Raw genomic sequence first — 14,573 nt, forward strand, 5'->3', positions numbered from 1 at the left:
CCTACATTTATTTAACATTTTTCTGTAGTAATACCTACCATTGGTTAGTACTTGTATATCTATTACATGTATGTATACATATACATGTATACGTATATACATATGTGTATATATGTGTATATATATATAAAACACACAAACACCCATACATATATATACCTTTTAGCAGTTCTGTTTCTCTGGGGAAGAGTGAGTAAAAGAGGTTCCTATTTGTACTTTATTAAGTCCAATCAATTTATTTATTTATTTATTTATAAGATTTTATTTATTTATTTGACAGACAGATCACAAGCAGGCAGAGAGGCAGGCAGAGACAGAGAGGAGGAAGCAGGCTCCCTGCTGAGCAGAGAGCCCGACGCGGGGCTCGATCCCAGGACCCTGGGATCATGACCTGAGCCGAAGGCAGAGGCTTTAACCCACTGAGCCACCTAGGCACCCCAAGTCCAATCAATTTAAAAAAACACATTCCACTAACATCTGTTACTTACTTACAATATAATGTGCTAAGTATTTTATATATTTCTTCATGTTTAATTCTCACAATTATCTTTGTTACTAGGTACTATTATGACAATTTTACAGAGGGAAAAACCAAGTCTAAGAGAAGTCAGTAACTTGTCTAGAATAACATTAATTAGTGGTGACTTTCTAGAACTTGTCTAGAATAACATTAATTAGTGGTGACTTTCAGGATTCAGGACTCTGGCCAGAATCTGCAATCTTAATTTGTTTTCAAATAGCAATAATCCTATATCAACAGGTCTGTCATTTTAGAAAGCTGCTTTTTTAACAGAGAGAAAATCCTACATAATTTTGTCTTAAACCACCAGCATTCATTTACATTTTATTTATTAACCATGAATTTCACTGTATTAAATTGGTATTATTAAAGATTAAAACTGTCTTGAGTGCTATATTGAGGATCAAAGTAGCTGAGTTTGGTGAACCAGGTTTTTACCTGGCTTTTTTTTCCCCATGGATAGTGTACTTAGAACTTGAGAAACTGCACAGACTCAGCATTAATGAAATGCAAACGAGGCAGTTCACTTATTCCTTACAATGTGTATTAAGAAGGAGATAATAGGACTAATACAAAAATTGTTATACACTTTAACTTAGAGTACATCAATGAATTACTTTTCTAAATATGTTTTTATCTTGGCAGCTGGCCAGACAATGGCTGTTTTATATTCTTAGCCAATATTAGCTCAAATGTAAAGTAAATGGCATATTCTATTTTAGAAATGTGAAATGATAAAATAGCATCATAGGAAATGCATAAAAATTTCCATTTTAATAAGCTAAATCATCCATGGAATGCAAAAGAGAAAATAAACTATTTATGACTTTAAGACATTTTCAACGTAAATGGATATGACATGTTGTGAGAATTAACCTCCTTCACTGCAGTTTCATCTTGCTTTTAGAAAAAACTTGATTTAAATCAGAAATAAAACACACTCAACAATGCCTGTTCTCTTGCACACTTCTGCACGGCTTGGTCTTTCATCAACTCTAAGTCTTTGCTCCAATGTCACCTTCTCAGCGATATTTTCTCTAACCATTCCATTTAACATTGAATCCTTTTCTTGTCCCATTCTCCCCATATAATTTCTTTTTCACCTATCATGCTTTATTTTGTCCTTAACTCTTACCACTCTCTGGCATCTGATTTATTGTCTTCCCTCCCCACCAAGGATGTAAACTTTTTTGAAAGCAGAAACCTGTCTATTTTGTTCACCTATCCTAGAACATAGTCTAACACATCATAATGTTGACATCTCACATATTTTAAATTCCCCTTTCAATTTCTTTTATTATTTTTCTTTCATATGGGATTTACTGGGCACTTTATCTTTCAAAAATTTGGAGAATTACCATTTGCTATAAATTTCCATCTTCATTTATTGTTGCAAAAACAATGTGTCCAATGACACTGCTTCTCTGAAATTGTTCTTTGCTCTGCTTCTGTCGTAATAGTCAATTTTTTCAAATTCTCACATGTACTTGAAAAATAATCTTCACTTTCCAATTATTTGGTACATGGTTCTATAAAATCATTCAGGCAGACTTTTCAAATCGGTATATTTACTGACTATTTTGTCATTCTCATCTATCAACTGCCAAGAGAAAATACTTTTAAAATTTCCCAGAAAATATCAAATGGTGGATTTATCCATTTCCCTTTGTATTTGTGTTGCTCTATTCGACAGTGTGAATTTAGCATTATCATATTGTCCACTGAATTAAACTGTTAAATATTTTATGGTGATCTTTAATTTCCAGTCACTTTTTTTGCCTTAAAATAGACTTCCCTTATTTTATTACAGTTAGGGCAGTTTTATCTTTTGTTTATATATATCTGGTGTTTTTTTCCCCATATTTTAACTTTTAATCTTCCTTTGACCTAGAGGAATAACATGGAGAACCTAAATTTGCAAACCTGTATATCTTTTATTGGCTAGAAAGAACTAATGTGACTACCAGATCCTTAGATAATATAATTTAAACCTAGAGGAAAACAGTGACCTAATATGATGCTATAACACATCTTTCGTTAGTATTATGTATCTTCTATGTTATAGTGAGTACCAGACCTTATGGTGGGCACACAAGAATAAATATTGGCTAAAAAGAATGTACCTGGCTCTTAGAACAATGTGGTTACATAATGAAAGTGCTATCTCTATATTACAAGTGGGGAAATATAGGCTTATATAGTTTTTAATGATTTTTCAAGGTTACTCGGGTTGTGGTAGGAGAATTTAGAATCAATATCTTTCGACTTCCAGTCTAGGTTTCTTTCACTCCACAACAATGCCTGTCTCTAGTATGGATATTTGTCTATAAGCAAATATAGTATGTGCAAGATAGTTGCAGGTAACATATAAGAGATGTTTAAAATGCTAGATGCCTACTCACCACAGGCTCACTGATGGAATCACCAGGACTAAAACCCTTATTAAACTTCTTTGCACAGGAGCATACTGGAAATAATTAAACTGAGAGAGTTATGCTAACAAAGCAAAAAGGAGAAAATAACATAAAAAATATATTAGCCTTGTTAAGTGTCTGAATCTTTCCTTGTCTATAATTTGTTTTTCAGCAATCTCCCACCAATGCATGTGCATGCATCACTTAAGTAACTGCAATGAAATATAAGGCCACTGAAAAATAACAGTTTTAATAGTAAAATAACTATCTTTGTGTTCAATATATGCCCTTTCTTTTTATTTTATAAGCTATAGTAGTTTAAATGTTATCTCTTTCCAGTAAATAGAAACATTTCTATACATAAGCTTATTTTATGCAGCGAAGTACAGAAATAGCCTTGCAGAGCTGGGTATTTAAAGCAATCAATTGCATGTCTAGTTAAGGAAATATGCCATAATCATTAAACACATGAATGGTAACAAGCCATTTCCTTAATGAATCCCTATTAAGGTATATTAAAGCCAGCTTTACAAATAGCCTTAAAAAATCATTTGGACTAACAAAATTATCTAGCCTGCCAGATTAGCAGAGTTTACAACTATCCAGCTTCTTCTGTGTTCTGAAAACTTACCCTCCCTTGTCAGCATCTTTTTTCCTTCTGCTACAGCTAACAACCTCTCCCCAAATCTCTCAGTTCCGCCCCCCTCCGCCTTAGGCTCTGTCTATTGTTCATTTTATCTGTAACCACAGTGGGGGACTATACGGTTATAAGGGCACCCTTCTTAATATTCGGTTGCACTTAGTGCACGTTATCCAGGCTTCTAACATTTATGCCTTTCTACAACTCCACCCATAAGCTCTAAAGTGACTCCTGTCCTTGGAAGAGGGGGAAAGAACTCAATATACCAGCATACCCACAGTTCCAGAGCTGGACCTCTTAGGTGGCTGCACAGACAGTAAGCCCTGCTATTGAATATGCCTGCAGTTATGGCAGAGATGCTAATTTAGAAAGCTAGCCTAACTATACACCTGCCCACCAAAAAGCTTGCAGTGGACTCAGAAAGGCTTCTCAACAGTGCAGGAATCAAAACTTGCCTAGTGTACCTACAACAGACAAAATGGGTCATTACACCTGACTGGAATGAAGGCAAATGTGGTTCAGGCTTAATAGCAGGGCACACAGCCCACATAAGATCAACATCAGATTAGAGGATGCAGGGCACCAGCAATCTGGAAGACAGGATAAGGAAAAGCACCAAAGGCGAACAACAAAAAGAAAAAAGAATAATAAAAGGTATAGGTTATGGGAATTCAGGGACATCATCAAGCAACATAACACTCATATAATGGGAATCCCAGAAAGAGAATAGACAGAGAAGAGATGAACAAAGATGTAAACCTCAACAAAATATCAGCAAACCAAATGTAACAATACATTAATAAAAATTATTCACCATGATCAAGTAGGATTTACTCCACAGATACAAGAATAGTTCAATATTCACAAATCAATCAATGTGATACACAGATTAACAAAATGAAAAATAATAATCATATGACCATCTCAAGAGATGCAAAAAATCACCTGAAAAAATTCAACATCCATTTTGGATTTAAAAAAAAAAACAAACAAACTCTTAACCAAGTGGATAGAGAAGGAATGTACCTCAAAATAATAAAGGCCATATATGACAAACACACAGCCAGTATCATATTCAATAGTGAAAAACTGAGAGCTTTTCCTATAAGATCAGGAACAAGTCAAGGATGTCTACCTTTATCACTTTTACTCAACATAGTTCTGGAAGTCCTAGCCACAGCAATAAGATAAGAAAAAGAAATAAAAATCATCCAAAATGGTATTCAAGAAGTAAAACTATCACTGTGTGCACATAACATGACACTATATATGGAAACACTAAAGATTCCACCAAAAAAACTATTAAATTAATTTAGTAAAGGTTCAGGGTTCATAAGATATATGCACCCCTATGTTTACTGCAACATTATTTACAAAATCCAAGACAGGGAAGCAACCTATGTCCATTTATAGATGAATATATAAAGAATATGTGGTGTGTACACACACACACACACACACACACACACACACACACACACACACAGAGATATTACCAAGCCATAAAAAAGGATGAGTTCTTGCTATTTGTGACAATGTGGATGCATGGATGGACCTAGAAGGTATTATGATAAATGAAAAAAGTCAGACAGAGAAAGACAAATACTGTATGATTTCACTTATATGCAGAATCTAAAAAAACTAAACAAATGAATAAACAAACAAAAGGCAGAATCAGACCAAAAACAGAGAACGAACTAATGGTTGCCAGGGGGGAAGGAGAGAAGGGGAGGAACAAAATAGGTGAAGGGTTGTGGGAGATACATTCTTCAAGTTACAGAATGAATGAGTCATGAAAATAAAAGGTACAGTATACAGGATATTGTCAATGGTGCAATAATAGTGTTGTATTGACAGATGGTAACTATACTTATGATAAGCATTGCATAATGGATACAAATGTTGAATGACTATGATGTATAGCTACAATTAATGTAACATTGCTAACTATACAAAAAAAAATCTAAAGAATATCATAAAAGTCATCAATGTATCTATCATCTGTAAAAGTTTCCTTGCACGGCCCCCCCTTTGTAATCTTCTCTTATCCTCACCACCATCCCCAGGCAAGCACTGATTTGCTTTCTGTCACTGTATATACATTAAATTTGCATTCCCTAGAATTTAAATACATGGAATCACACAGTGTACACTAGTTTTTAGGGGGGTGTGACTTCTTTCACCTACCATAATTATTTTGAAATCTGTTCAAGTTGTACATAACATGTATCCATATTTTTTTTACTGCTGAAGATATATAAGGATATGCCACAGTTTATCCACTCACATGCTGATGGACATTGAGATTTCCTCAGTTTTGATTATTACATATAAAGCTGCTATGAACATTTCAGTACAAGTCTTTGTATGGTCGTATGCTTTCAATTCTCTTCAACAACTTCCAAACTATTTTCCAAAATGGTTTTACATTCCTACTAGTAGTGTATGAAACAACCACTTTCTTCACAACCTCACCAACATATGGTATGTTCAATCTTCTTAATTTTAGCTATTCTAATAGATGTGTAGAGATATCTCATTATCGGTTTTATTTGCATTTTCCTGAACACCAATAATGTTGAACATCATTTCTCACACATAATTTCATTCATGTATCATCTTTAGTCAAGTGTCTATTCAAGTCTTTTGATCCTTCCTCATCACCTTTTTAAAATTTGTTTTCTTATTGTTGAATTTTAAGAATGTTTATATATTCTAGATACAGGTCCTTTATCAGAAATATGCTTTGCAGGTATTTTATTCCACTCTGTGGTTTGTCCTTAAAGTTTCTTAACCATGTATTTTGAATTGCAGAGATTTTAATTTTGATAAAATTATCAATTTTTATTCTTCTAGATTTTGCTTTATATATCTTTGCCTAACCCACAGTACACAACTTTATGTGTAAACTTTCACACCAATCTTACTGACTTAAAATGACTATTATTAATTTTGACAGGTCTGTAATTTTCCCAGGGCTCAACAGAGGGAGCTTATCTTTACTTCAACTGGTATGCTATGCTATCAGGTGTCATGGCTTGACTAAAGATTGGGATTCACTTCAAGATGACTGTTTAGATGGCTGGCAAGTGGACATTATGAGTCAGCTGAGACTCACTTGTGGCTATAGGCATGTGGTTTTCTATAGGCTATTTGGGGATGGTGGCTGGGTTCTCAGGATAAGTATCTAAAGTGAACAAGGCAGAAATGAGCATCTTTATGACTTAACCTTGGAAGTCATATAACATCACTTCTGCTGCCATATACTTTTGGACAAGGCAGTCACAAAAAAACCCACTGAAGTTCGGGGGGAGCACTTCTGATGGGCTAGTGGTAAAATTCTACATAAAGATGCAGGAAGGGCGATACTGTTGTGGCTACCTTTGTTAAATACAATCTGCTATACTCCTGAACATCCAAATCCTGATCTACAGCTGCCACTACTTTTTTCCCTTTCTCATTACCCCATCAAAAAAAATTATGTGTTTTTAAAATTCCAATATAATTAACACATAATGTTATACTGAAAACACTAAATTCAAACATATGATTAAGGCAGTTATAAAGGCTTTACTTCATGGCTTTAAGGGAAGAATTTAGGTGCCACCCATGACTACCAGTACAGAAAAATCTGTACTATTTATCTATTGTTATCTAAAAAGTCAATCCAAAGTAATAATGGGTTAATTCAGTAACAATCACTTATTTAGTTACATTTAGGAAGTTGAGCAGGGATCATCAGGATTAGCTCATGTTCCCTGCAGTGTTAAGTGGGATAGCTCTGCTGGAACTGGAGGATTCTCTTCCAAGATGGCTCAATCACATGGCTGGCACACTGGTCTTAGTGGGTTGCTCTCCCTATGGGTTTCTCCACAGGGAGGTGCATGTGTCCTCACAGCATGATGCTTAGGTTCCAAGAGAAAAGAACCATGTGAAAAGAACCAAGCAGAAGTTGTATCACCTTTTATGACGTGACTTAGAAGTCATAAGGTGTTGTTTCCACTGTGATCACAAATATGCCAGATTCAAAAAAAGGATACAAAGGTCCTTTACCCTGATGAGAAGAGTGTCATAGTCACACTGTTTGAATATCATGCAGGATGAAAAATCCCAGTGTGGCCATGTTTGAAAAATACAGTCTCACAGGGGCTCTGCCCAGAAGCATACCAGGCCAGAAGACAAAGAATTAATACCCACCAGGGAGCAACTCCAAAGCCAATGATGATGCTGCATCCACTGGTGGGATAATTCTGAGATATGTGTTGGGCACTATATTCCAGAGTTTCCCTGCAGGATTAAGCTCCAGTTGCTCCATCATGGTTGGTTCCCCTTCACTGTTTCTCTTCCTCACTATCCTACCCATGTCCTTACAACTTCCTAGATAAACTGCTTGCACCTGAATCTTTAACTCTTGATCAGCTTCCAGAGGAAAATAAGACAATCAATATTACGAAGGAAAATAAAAGACAAATGTGCCACAGAATAATTAAATTATATGCATGTGTGTATGTGTGTCTGATTTAATAAAAGCAGTTTTAAAAAAGTGTTGGGAAGCTAGTTATTATTTCTTAAAAATGTTAGAAAACTATGATCAACTTAAATATTTACAGCCTCCTTACAGAAAGAAAGTAGATATCATTCTTACTTCAGATTCCTGGGAGAATTTATCAACCGAACATCCTAGATATAGGTGATTCAATATGACAAGTTCAGCTGAAAAATACAAACTCTCCTCCTTTGATCACCTTTTTATTAAGTTAAAAAACCCCAACCTATATGCTATAATAGGAATTTGGAGTATCTTCAGGAAAACAGTAAAGTTCGAATTTAAACACTGTCTCCAATCACAGGCTCTAGGACTCAAGGAGCCCATCTGGAGATTTTGTTTCACTGTAAACTCTCATTATCTTGTAATAAACTGTAACTTTTTAGAGTAAGGTAGCCATATATTTCAATCCCATCTCCACTACTAAACCTATTTAATCTTGGGAAATTATGGATTAATTTAGCATCTTAGTATTGGCACACAAAAGTTTCCCAGGGGAATCAAATGTCTAGCAAATAAAAATAGTGTAAACTCCAAAGAACCCTACCTAATCTCTGCAAATATATCCCAATAAAAGATAATAAAATAATCTAAGACAAAAGTGAATATGGGGTGCCAGCAGATAAAAAAATTACCCCCTGCAAAGGAAAACAGAGGAGGCAAGCTGGCCAAGGTTACTGTGATATGTTTATTCATGGTTTGATAATGCTCTTTAAGGTAGGTGTCCAGTAAAGAACACAGCAGTACCTTCTGTATTTCCTCCTTTCAAGTCACACCACAACTAAAACAACAATCACTAAATCAATTTAGGTAATAAACATTATAAATATAAAGGTTCTGCACTGAAGAGGTATTATAAGCCATGAAACACATTAATTATGAAATTTTATCTTTGTGACATATATATATTTAGAATAAATATTAAAGTACCCTGCAATTGATATAAAATTATGGCTTATTTGAGCTCTACTGGCTGCGAAGTTTTCAATTTTGAAACATTTCCCAAACTTTTTTCAGTTTGCTAAATTGAATGTTCAAAGAATATAGTACAGGAAAGGATAACCTTTTTTTTTTTTTTGCATGTATTTTTTTTAAATTTATTTTCAGCATAACAGTATTCATTGTTTTTTCACCACACCCAGTGCTCCATGCAATCTGTGCCCTCCCTAATACCCACCACCTGGTTCCCCCAACCTCCCACCCCCCGCCCCTTTAAAACCCTCAGGTTGTTTTTCAGAGTCTGTAATCTCTCATGGTTCACCTCCCCTTCCAATTTCCCTCAACTCCCTTCTCCTCTCCATCTCCCCTTGTCCTCTATATTATTTGTTATGCTCCACAAATAAGTGAAACCATATGATACTTGACTCTCTCTGTTTGACTTATTTCACTCAGCATAATCTCTTCCAGTCCTGTCCATGTTGCTACAAAAGCTGGGTATTCACCTTTAAATTAGAAATAAATGGTATCATTCCATTGACATTTCATATCTGTTACAAGAGCATGTGTACATTATTCTCACTTTGCCCCTCCTCAGTTATCACTGGGAGTGGTCTATTAACTGGGAAGACAAGAGATATATACCAAAGCAGATGACAATGTGACCTTTAGAGGACAGCCATGGATTTCATTCATCCTGATAATGCTGGAAAACTTTGACTTTGTATATTTTAGCTTCTTTAAATTCAAAATGCAAAACCCTATTTCACTGGCTCCTATGATGAATAAGTGATATAGTGCATATAAAGCAGTGAATAGGTATGTTCACTGAGAAAAAATTACACAAAGAATGACAGGATTTTTAGAATTGGACACACCTCCTACTGTGAACTAGAATAGATGTTTGGTTCAAATTTTTAAAAATACATTTTAAGAAAAATCAATCTCTCTCTCTGCCTCACCTTCTCCTGCTCCTTCCTCTCTCCTTTTCTCTTTCTCCTCATCAACTTCTCCACCTCCATTTCACCTCTCTCTATATACTGCTTAAGTGCCCCACATAGTGAACACGGAAATTCCTTTTTCAGCTATTAATGGATAAATGGATAGACTCAGAGAAGTTTTAAAATTAGAAATTATGTTTTCATTATCAGGTAACTGTAGATGTCTTTACTTTAGATTCTAAAATATGTGGAAGACTTACTCATATTTAGATTTTTTTTGGCCATACACAAAAGTAATTACACACAATGTTTATTTATCTTTTTGTCACTAATGCTTCTATCTATTCACATACAATAGATAATTACCACTTATTTTCCATAGTAATATGAATATAAATGATATGGTGTTTAAAAATAATAAAATTCAGTATTAAAGCAAAGTAGGACATTAGGGAATATCTACCCCAACTCTCTTACTATACAGATAAGGAAAAGACTTCAAAATGGGTGGTTCTTCATATCCTTTTGGATTCTTTTGTGTTTTCAATTCTAGGAGGAATGAGACGTGTTTAGCTAGATGCCTCCATACAATCTGGCCCTCATAATTTCATTGGAAGGACAGCACATCAGCTATAACAGTTTGAAAATCATTAAACTATATACTTCTCCCTGCTTCCAAAATAGCATGTCATAGGTTGTTGCTTATGGGTCTGGCATCTTTCTCCCAGTGTCTACTGTGGATTCTTCTACTTTATAGGGAACTGTGAGAGTAATTCTTCCAGACAATTATTAAAGCTGCTCATTAATATATGCATGTTTATCAAAATAGAAATGTAGCTAGAAGCTTCCTTCTGCTTTCTATACCAGCTGTTCAAATTAAAAATGGCTACAGACATGGCTGAGTTAGTGTTTTCACTTTCATAGTCAACTTTCTGGTGATTTAGTAGGAACCCTGGGGTGCTAGTTATATTCTTTTTCTTAATAGGAATGGTGGCTTTCATGATTATGTTCACATTTTAAAAATTCACTGAACAATCACAATTTATGTACCCTTTTGCATATATATCTTATTTTGATAAAAAGTTTATTTTAAAAAGACATTTAAACTATATAAAATTAAAATTTTCACATGTACCTTCTAAGAAGTTGTCTGTCATAGAAAAATTACAAGAGATAACTGAAAAGATAAATGTGATGATATGAAAATGAGAACTATTTTATATATTTTATATATTATATATTTTATATAACTATTTTATATATTATATTCCCTGGCCAAATTAATGAGAACATTAATTTGGCCAGGGAAAGCATATCAAGTGAAATACATCCCAGATTTTAAATTAGAAGAAATAAGTAGATCTCAAATCCTTTCTATAAATGTTAAATAAACATTAAAATAATTATGCAAATCTATAGGGAGAGATATGGAAAGAAATCCAAGAGTTATTAAGTTAAAAAAATAAACTGTGGAGAGGAATACATTGTTTGACCTACTTTGGGAATTACTGTTTAGAATTTTTAAAGTAGGTTAGTTTTTGCCTGTTTTTTTAACTTTACACAAATGAAACTATAAAGCACGCATTCCTGTATGTGAATAAATAAAACAAAATGTGACCATATGCAGGCAAGAAGAAGGTCAGTGGAATTTTTATCTTATGACTGAGATTATGGGAGATTTTCAATCATAAATTATATAGTTTTATGATACTTTCTTGTAATGACTATGTATTGATTTGGAAATCAGAGAAAGGAGACCCAGCTCTTTCTGGCTTCTTTCATCTTCTCACTTATTCTAGCACTGGGAGATTTCTTTGTCTTTTATCAAACTGAGATATAAACATATATAATTCTTCAGAAATATTTTAGTCATTATTTATAAGTGTTTTTTTGTTTTGTTTTGTGAGAATGGATTCCACATGAGCTTAGTGAGCCATGTTGCCAGAACTGAATGTTTTATTAATTTTCTGTCTTTCCACTATACCCCAAATTGTGTTCCTCTGATGACTCTTTTTTTTTCTGGTAATGTTAAATTTTTGTTTCTTTTTTTACATCTTCTTCCTTCCTTTGCAACAAAGGAATTTGTGGTGGGAGAAGTAGAAATAAGTTTCAGTTTAACACTTTAAAGATCCGTAATAGTTATTATATTCACTGACTATATCTGAGATCCTGGGATGAGCCCTAAAGAAACATAATGGGGCAGACTGTCTGATTGTAAACACATGGGAAAAGAACAGAAGTACTGCTTTCATTGACCACATCTTTATGTGTAGGTCACAGTGCAAACTGCTATAAATTACTACATTTTACTCTTTTTATTAGTTTTCTATTAATTTTGTAGGCTGTTATAACAAATTATCACAAACTTTGTGGATTAAAGCAACAGAAATTAATTTTCTCAGAGCTCTGGAGACCAAAAGTCAAAAATCAGAATCACTGGGCCAAAAGTCAGTATGTCAGGTGGGCCACACTTCCTCTAGAGGCTCTAGGGCAAAATCTATTCTTTACCTATCCAGCCTCTGGTGGCAGCCAGCATTCCTGGCCTAGAGCCACTGCACTCCAATCTCTAAGGTCAGCATCTTCAAATCTTTTCATGTTCCATCTTCATATTGCATTCCCTCTTTGTGTTTCAAATTTCCTATTGCTTCCTTCTTCTTAGGATACTAGTGATTGCCATTAGGGCCCATCTTGTTTTTTCTTTCTAATTTTTCTCTTTGGAATAGTAATGTATTCTATACAACACTGGTTCAGCTACTATTATTTTGAAAGCATATAACCTGTTGTCTGGTTTCACAGATTCAAAACTGAGGAGGAAATTTTTACCTAGATGAAACATACCTCAATCTCACGTATTTGATTTAGATGAAATTTTGGAATTAGAGTTGATACTGGAATCAGTTAATACTTTTGAAGCTACTGAGATGGGGAGAATGTATTTTGTATGTTAGAAGTATATGAATTTAGGGGGACTGGTGAGTGGAGAGCTATGGGCCAAACAAGCACCCCAAATTGACATATTAAAATTTTAGCCACTAGGACCTCAAGATATGACAGAATATGAAAAGAGGGTGTTTAAAGAGGTAATTAAGTTAAAATGAGGTAAGAGGTTTATGCTCTAACACAGTATGACTAGTGTCGTTACAAAAAAGAGGAAATTAAGACAACACAAGTAGAGTGAAGACCACATGAAAACACAGGGAGAAGATGGCCTTCTACAGGTCAAGGAGATGGACCTCAAAAGAAACCAATTCTGTTCACCGCTTGATCTTGGATATTAGCCTCCAGAATTGTTAGAAAAAGAAATTTCTGTTGTTTAAGCTGCCCAACCTATAGTCCTTTGTTATGGTAGGCCTAGCAAACTAACACATCCCATTTAAAGATCTTTAACTTAATCATATCTGCAATGTCTTTGCCACAGAAGATAAGAGTCATAGGTTCTACAGATTAGAATCTGATATTTTAGATAGGCCATTTTTCAGTTGAATACACTTTCATTTTACAGTTGAGGGAACTGGTTTAGTTTCAACCATTTACAGTCTGAGGCAGGATTTAGCCAAAATACAGGTGACATGAAAACTAGTATATGAAATTAACAATGGTAATGGAAAGATAAAATTATAGTAGATATTGCTGGAGAAGGGCAATGGGCTAAGTACTGAGAGGATATTCTATCTTACACAAATCATTTTAAAGGGGTAAGAAAGAATATTTGCTGATGATATTGTAATCAGAAAAAGGATCAAACCACAAAAACAGAAAACTGCCCATGGATCATATAGCTATAAGTAGTAGATACACAGAGAATATTGAACACAAAGGAAAAAGTAACACTCCCCAAAGGAAGTTCCAGTGCCAGAAGCCTGTAAGCATGCTTATTTCAAACTCATTTCTATAATTTTTCAAGTATATATTTCAAAATACCCCTATGGTTCACATGACACATTAGGTAGCTTAATCTTTTAAGAAGTTTCTCCTTTCCAGCACATTTAAAAGACTAAACTTTGCTCATCTATCCTCTACCATGTAAAAAACAATTAAAAACTCTGACAATTAGGGGCGCCTGGGTGGCTCAATGGGTTAAAGCCTCTGCCTTCAGCTCAGGTCATGATCCCAGGGTCCTGGGATCCCCGCATCAAGCTCTCTGCTCAGCAGGGAGCCTGCTTCCCTTCCTCTCTCTCTGCCTGCCTCTGCCTATTTGTGATCTCTGTCTGTCAAATAAATAAATAAAATCTTAAAAAAAAACGCTGACAATTAAAAAACAAAAACAAAATCAGCTCTACGAAAATGACAGATAATGTGGCAGCAAGCATCGGTAGTCCAGAGAATTGTTATACTTTGTCAAGTGTATTTCTAATTATTATTGACAACTGTTCAAGCATGCGATTTGATTTACTTCATGCCTGACCTAAAGTTTTCTTGTTTTCAGCCTGTAGGATTATGCTAATTTATGAGCTGTGAAGAATTTATTGGAAACTCATTTCAATTTTTATAAACAGCACCCCTACAACTAGTATCAATAATCAGTGATACCTGGCCATTGCCAAATCTTCATGGATGACTTACTTGGAGTTTTTAA

The sequence above is a fragment of the Martes martes genome (genome assembly GCF_963455335.1).
Source record: "Martes martes genome assembly, chromosome: 5".
Taxonomy (NCBI): Eukaryota; Metazoa; Chordata; class Mammalia; order Carnivora; family Mustelidae; genus Martes; species Martes martes.